The sequence below is a fragment of the Bombus huntii genome, unplaced genomic scaffold (genome assembly GCF_024542735.1).
Source record: "Bombus huntii isolate Logan2020A unplaced genomic scaffold, iyBomHunt1.1 ctg00000103.1, whole genome shotgun sequence".
Taxonomy (NCBI): Eukaryota; Metazoa; Arthropoda; class Insecta; order Hymenoptera; family Apidae; genus Bombus; species Bombus huntii.
The window spans coordinates 239,734-246,732 of NW_026099357.1; the positions used below are offsets into that span (position 1 = coordinate 239,734).

The following is a 6,999-nucleotide window of genomic DNA, read 5'->3' on the forward strand; positions in this document are numbered from 1 at the left end:
TAAGAGTCATTATTTATAATGTGATCTGAACATCCACTATCCAATATCCAATCTATTTTTCGCGTATCGCTAGTACATACCGTAATTTCATTTTTATTATTTTCGCGCTCTACTCTCGTTAGGAAAGATCCAATTTCTTGGTCGTCGTAGCCCTCGTTGTGTGAATAATTTGCGTCGTGTTGACTTGCCTCGTAGTAGCGTTGTTGCCGGCCTCTGCTTTGTCCTCGTTGGCCAAATCCTCGTTGGCCGTATCCTCGTCTTCTTTGGCCAAAACTTCGTCCGCCGCGACCCCCATTCTACTGCGGCTGATACGCACCTCCTTGCTGTTGTGTTCTTCCATTGTTTGCGCCATTGTTTCCGCCTCTATACGTGTTTGTGCAATTTTTTGCCATGTGACCGTACTTTCCACAGCCATAGCACTTTATGTCCTTTTTTTCGGCTGTAAATACATTTGACTTTGTTCTATCACTTTCTTTCTTGCTACGCGTTTCCCACATTATAATTTTATTTTTCAAAAATTCACAAGTCCGATCACTTTCTTTCACTGAGTCGATTAAGTCACCAACATAGCTCAATGATTCTGCTAGTGCTTTCAGCATGTAGTCGAGTTTTTCACGTTCGCTTACATTTGCACCGGCACTCTTTAATTCATTGATAGTTTTTTCAAATTCCGTGAAAAATGAATTTGATTCTTCAAAGTCTTTCAACCTCATCATGCCTAGTCTACTTCTTATACAAATTTGCACTGCTGTTGATTCCTTCATATACATCTCATCAAACTTTTGCATTATTTTTAAAGCAGTGTCTTGATCACCAACAAATTCTAATTGCTCATTCGTTATACTACTATAGATGTAGTTCATCGCCCATTGATTCTTTTCATCCCACTTATCTTGCGCATCCGTGTCCATTTTCTCTCGTGTAGCCGGTTCATAACATTTTTTACACTTTAGATACATTAATATTCTTTTCTTCCACATTCTGTAATCGCGTCCATCGAATATTTGAACCTTAATTTCGTCGTCCCTTGGCATCTTGATTCGTTTTCTATATTCACACCTTTTTTTTTTTCAAAAAATAATTCTCTTTATTATTCAAAATCTTTTTATTTGTTCTACTAATAGCCTTTTTATCTCTTCAGAACTTATTTCCAATTTTTTATTCCTTTTTATAAATCGACTTTTATACATTCACTCCCGGTTACACGTGGTTCCATAACCTTAAATCTCGGCAACCACGATCTTCTACCATGTTGAGAATTGTGGATCTTTGAAGCCGAAATAATGTTATAGGAACATTAAATGTATATTGACAGTTATTACTAAAATAATGATATATTTATTACATGAACGATTCTATATATATTTATCGATACACACTTGCACGCGTCTCAGAACCTTCTACACCCGACTCTTCATCGACGACTCTTAACCGACTGACTGTTTACATTCCTTTGTTTCGAGACGCTGCGCACACACACATACTTCCACACACTGATATATACATATAAGTATTTCTACTACTTAACTCAGTCCAGCACAGAAAATTACACATATCTCAACAGCCTTATATTTTGATCTATATCCCATCTTAGCCGCCCATCGAGGAGTGATGAGAAAATGCGGCCTAGAATTGGGCCGATCGTAATTGGTCGCCAGTTCTCGACCATATTTCCATCTTTATTAGCCTTTGGTATTAAGGCTGTCCTATTTTCCTTCCACGCGGTCGGAAAATAGGAACTATACCATAATATATTTGTCGGAGATGAAAGAACACCGGAGCCTTTGGAATTTTGGATAATCCCACACAACATTGTAACCTAGAGTCTACTATAGCTGTAATTGAACAATTGTAGTTATTCAATCCGATTGTAATTGTTCGAGAGTTGTGATAATGAGCTTGGGCTCGAGGCGACAGTCAGTCGCCGAACGTAGCCGCGGTCACAGGATGAACGCTTTGTCTAACAAAGGCATGGAATAATTCTATAGCTCTCCTTAAGAAGGAAATAGTTGTAACACTCGACAGTAAACGTTCCAACGGTCCCTGCCCCGTAGCTCGCCACACGCAGACCCTGTTCTTCGAGTAAGATGATCGAGTAAGATCGATCGTATATATATATGTAACTATGCACTAAATTTGAAACGTATGCGATGTATTGAAAGTTTTAAAAGTTTCTTTCAAGTTTCAGATATTTAATCTAAATTAGAGATATATTAGTAAAACATGAAATGAAATATATATATTTACATTATAATTTTTAAACATATTCGTATTTTTAAACATCATTAAGTAAATTTCTAAATAATTAAGAATATACTGCTTCTTATTAAATAGGTACGAAATGTTTTTATTAGCGAGAAGCTATTAAAAGTGATGGTTGACAAATTGTATCGATATACCACAAGTTGACGAAGTATACCAGTAATAATTTAACAAAGCAAATTCTTCACTGCGATCTTCGAGAGAAATTCCTTGGAATTGGAATTGTTGTAACGAACGCAGCTGCATTTATAACATGCGACATAAGTAAACTCTTTTATATACTAAGCTATTTGATTAATGCTAAGTATGTAAGAAATCTAAAAAGCTTTTAAAATCGTATATTTATCATTGTACTATTGATTTTCCTACCATTTCGAAATGTACAACTTTGAGAGTAATTACTATATCTTCGTTCTTAAATAATGGAGCAGCTAGCGAAAAAAATGAAGGAAAGGCGGAGAAACGATGCAGAATATTCATAACGTGCACGTGATTCATCTGCATGTTTCAGTTTTGTTGTATATTTCACAATCGAACATTTTCTTTTCTCTTCTATCGTACTCTTGTATCTTGTGACGTGACTGTTTCTCGTGGGAGATAAGAGCAAGACGAAATGCGGTTTCTAGCATTTCGCAAACAAAAAAGGACGAAACTGTTCGCTTTTCTTCTGTTTTCTTGTTTTTAAATAGAGATGAAAGATAAAAAGACATATCTACAGAATTTATTCTATTTCCATTACACTATTTTCATCTGAATCAATTGGCTTGCTGAATAAATTCTTCTTGTTTACAGGCATAGCTAATAGAGATTTGGATAGTCTAATATGGCTTATTTTCATTCTTTTTCTTAGCTCTAATACTTTCTTTAAATCTTTCTCGCCAAACCTTATAAATTTAAAATTATTCGCACACTGTAATTCATTATTCCAATTCAATAACATTTCACACTGAGTTGCATTTAAAATATCAGAAATTTCTGAAAAATAAAGGAGGGTTTGTACATCAGGATATATTGAAAATAAATTTGGCTGTAATTCTTTACCTATTCCACGTGTATGATATTCTCCTAGTTCTTTCTACTCTAATTATATGTTCCCTCCTAGCATGCTGTCTACTCCTGTTGCTAGCTATAGACCTTTTAATAGTAATTTCTTCCATTTCTTCATCATTTCTTGCTACATACCTTTGGATCAAATATAGAACTATAACTAATCACATCTTTAATGTACAATCTCTGTATCATCATGTGTATACATTTTTGTTTTACCTCCGTTTCTAACAAACTTGCAGTTATCTCTGGAGTATAGGGTCACACGCCTGGAATCATATTGTTTCTGATCCACGATATTTTCTCTCCTATTGAATTCTGTTTCTGCAGGACATTTCTGCCTTCTGTCTATTTGATATTCTGAAACAAAACACATTGTCCATTTCCTTCTTTATTACACAAAAGTATTATATAATCATATAAAATAAATGAAATGTACATAACAAAATCACATAATTTAATAGTAATTGTATTTACTTTTTGGCTTTTTTCGTAATAGCGATAGACTTTCTGCTATTTGGGTGTATCATTTTCTTTGGCTTCAGGAATTCTTTTCTCATTGCAGTGGCCTATAAAAGACAACAAAATAAATTAGTTAAAATATTACCATGGCTATGAATTATTTCGATTATCCTAATCATCAAAACTCCAACTCAGGCTATCCGTTTACTCAATGTATAATCATGCACAGGCGAATCGTCGACAGTATCACACGCTTAGAAGCACTAATAGAGTAGACAAAACATCCTACATGCCACAGCTATCGAAACAATAACCAGATAGCAACGGATAGGCGCCTCTGATATACACCCGACGATAACCGCTTCAGAGGGACTAAAACCTCAGTACAAGAAGTCTCCCAAATCAGCGTTCTATACCTCTTTGTTATAACACCCTGAACCGTCACTCTGTTGGATTCATACAATAAATTTTACCACTATATCTAAAGTTTAATTCTTTAACTTATTTGTGAAACGTTCGAACTGCGACTCGAGGAGATCACCGGTGATTTGTCAATTTCGTGATTTGTTGTGTCTCGTATATGATAACAGCAACGACGGCGACGCCTATCGATAGTAAAAGTAATATCGAAGTATACCTTCCTACCATGACATTTCCGGGCTAACAAACTTCAAAATTGGTTTCTTTTGTTTCAAGATATTTTTAGCTATTTTTTTTTTAATCTTATAATGATAACCTATTTTAAAATGTGCAATGTTTGATAAATGTACATTAGTAAAATTTCATACGAAGAAAGTTTTTGGGAATCCGTATTATATTCAGCGAGCAGAAAACGAAGACTTGACGGAAGTTGACAACAATGGAGATAAAAGTCTTTATCGTAATATTGTTTTTATTGATTTTAACGTCAGATGGAACGGGTTTCGACAGAAAACGATCCACCAAATTTCAAAGAGGTAACGAGCAAACTTCAAGTAAAAACGAGCAAAAGTCAACACCCGATTATTATTATTACTGCGACTCAACAGAGTTTGGAGTAGTATTATACAAAAGATTCCGTATTTGCGTTCTTATTTGCCGTGCGACATGATAGAAATTGATTTCTCTTCCGCTTGTATCAGATGCGGGATGTTGGTTGATCCTTTTTCACCGGTCTCGATTATCCTATTTCTCTTTATTCGCCTATTTTTTAAACACAAATATAGATTTTTTACGATTATTTATATTGTTCATGACATCATTTGACGAATTCTTCGAGAACTTCGCAAGGGAACCAAGACATAAATGATATTTAAAATGTTTATAGCAGTTCTGAAGTAAAGAGAAGCGATATTAGTTTGAAATGATGGATCATTTCAATGACTTTATTATTTATTGCCTTAATAGCTATCTACATATTATTTTAGTTGCGTTTTTCTTTTGAATCGGAAATGACTATCCTGTGTTTCGTCAATAATTTGTCTTGCTTCTCTTGGTGCATTTCTAAAAGTAGTATTGACATAAATGAATTTTTTACTGCAAGAGTTAACATCACTTTTTTTCGACTTCTCTTTTAGGTTACAAGAGTACAAAGCTATATATAGGCCAAAACATGTATGTATCTTTCGATAAAAGATAAATTTTTATTCAAAACCTACGAGACTGCACGCAGATATTTCAAATTGCAGCGAATATTATCACGAATACTTCGCGTTAAACATGTTATATCTTTTAACATTTTCAGAGACGCGTAAACATCTGCAAGCTATTTATCACTTTATTCGATTGCATATTGTAGCGGCATATGAGTCATAGGACGATGCGAATCGAGAGTAACTCATGTTGTTGTTTTGCCTCGGGGCATTGATACCGTCTCGAGGTACGAAACTTGATAATAAACAAACTCCGGACAGAACAATATCGCCGCTACGCGCAACCGTCAACCGAAGTCGAATTTAAATTCGTTAGAGGGAGATCGTTAGAAGAGTACTGCCGATAGTTTTAAATACATTTGACTACACCAAATATCAACTCGTCTCATCACTATATACACCAACGCGTTTAATCAACCTCCACATAATCGAGAAATGATTTCAAATTTGACCCACGTTTCTATCGACTTCGCTTTCTTCTTTATTTTGGAAGAAATGCACATTCACTATTTATCAGCTAAGCGAACTCGAAACGAATGAAAATTCCCAACCACCACGTAGACCAAAGCCTATCAGCCTTTTCCGAACCTGTAGGTTACAACGAGATTCTTAATTAATTAATTCGTTTCTTACAGGCTACAGAGTCTGAGAATAAAGAATTTTTTTGACCGTTTTGTTACGACCTATGTTAAAACCACATCATAGGAATAAGATAATAATACAGATCGTAATCATTATATATCGGTACATACTATCAATTTGATTGTGCAATTAAATAACATAATATCAAAAGTAATCAAATGTTGGGATACTTTTGCGCGATAGTGTATATGTGTAAAATAATATGATTCTATAAATTCATTCACAATAAATCAAAAACAATGTTGTGTTGCTTATTCTAGTAAACAATCCAACCATTTAACTGTAAGATATTTGGAAAGTTCATGTAACAAGCATACAATATGCCACCCGGAAGGTACCAACTACGTTCCTCTATGAAATTAGTACAAATGTTTCAAGACTTATATATTATTAACATTTCACGCAACGTTTTTATAAGATACGTTAATCCGTAGAAATGACCCGTCGCAGTAAATTTATACATAGATCAGAGTTAGAAAATACAAAAGAACGATATTTTCTCTGAGTATACGAAGTTAAAATGGTGTTGGACGCAAATTAATTGGTTGGAAAGAGGCGCCTTGAAGCGTACTAAAAGAGGTAGCTTACCTCGTTGAAATACCATGGAACGAAACCCTGTTGGGCAATGGGCATTCTGCTGTAGCCTGGAATTCCTTTTGCTCCCGTATTCTTCTTCTGTTTTCCGTGGTTTTTGTTACAACACTCGCGACGTTTTCATTCAAACGAACACACAACGCATAAACGGAGAAAAACAAACGTTGAAGGTTGCGTCGCGTCACGCGAATCACTGACGCTACACTTATACGTTGGAAACAGGAACGAAACCGACGCAGGTGCAACACGGGGCCCGTGAAATGTAAACTATCGAACTACGTATAATAGCACACGAAAGTATTTCTATTGTTTGTATATATATATATATGTGTGTGTGTTTGTATATTTGTGTGTGTGTATA

At 35.0% G+C, this 6,999-nt stretch overlaps 2 long non-coding RNA genes across 5 annotated transcripts; both read right to left on the reverse strand.

Annotated features, from left to right (window-relative positions):
* Positions 1 to 3,099: 3,099 nt before the first annotated feature.
* On the reverse strand, positions 3,100 to 3,630 carry LOC126876908 (uncharacterized). Of its 4 annotated transcripts, none has more exons than XR_007694609.1 (3): positions 3,529 to 3,630; positions 3,304 to 3,444; positions 3,100 to 3,237 (listed from the first exon to the last, which is right to left on the reverse strand). It is a non-coding gene; the product is annotated as an uncharacterized LOC126876908 (long non-coding RNA). The 4 variants fall into 4 exon arrangements; XR_007694612.1 differs by having other exon boundaries at positions 3,304 to 3,463; positions 3,529 to 3,543; XR_007694610.1 differs by having other exon boundaries at positions 3,304 to 3,469; positions 3,529 to 3,543.
* Positions 3,631 to 3,640: 10 nt separating this feature from the next.
* On the reverse strand, positions 3,641 to 6,801 carry LOC126876909 (uncharacterized). Its single transcript, XR_007694613.1, has 3 exons — positions 6,633 to 6,801; positions 3,787 to 3,878; positions 3,641 to 3,669 (listed from the first exon to the last, which is right to left on the reverse strand). It is a non-coding gene; the product is annotated as an uncharacterized LOC126876909 (long non-coding RNA).
* Between the last annotated feature and the right edge of the window lie 198 nt (positions 6,802 to 6,999).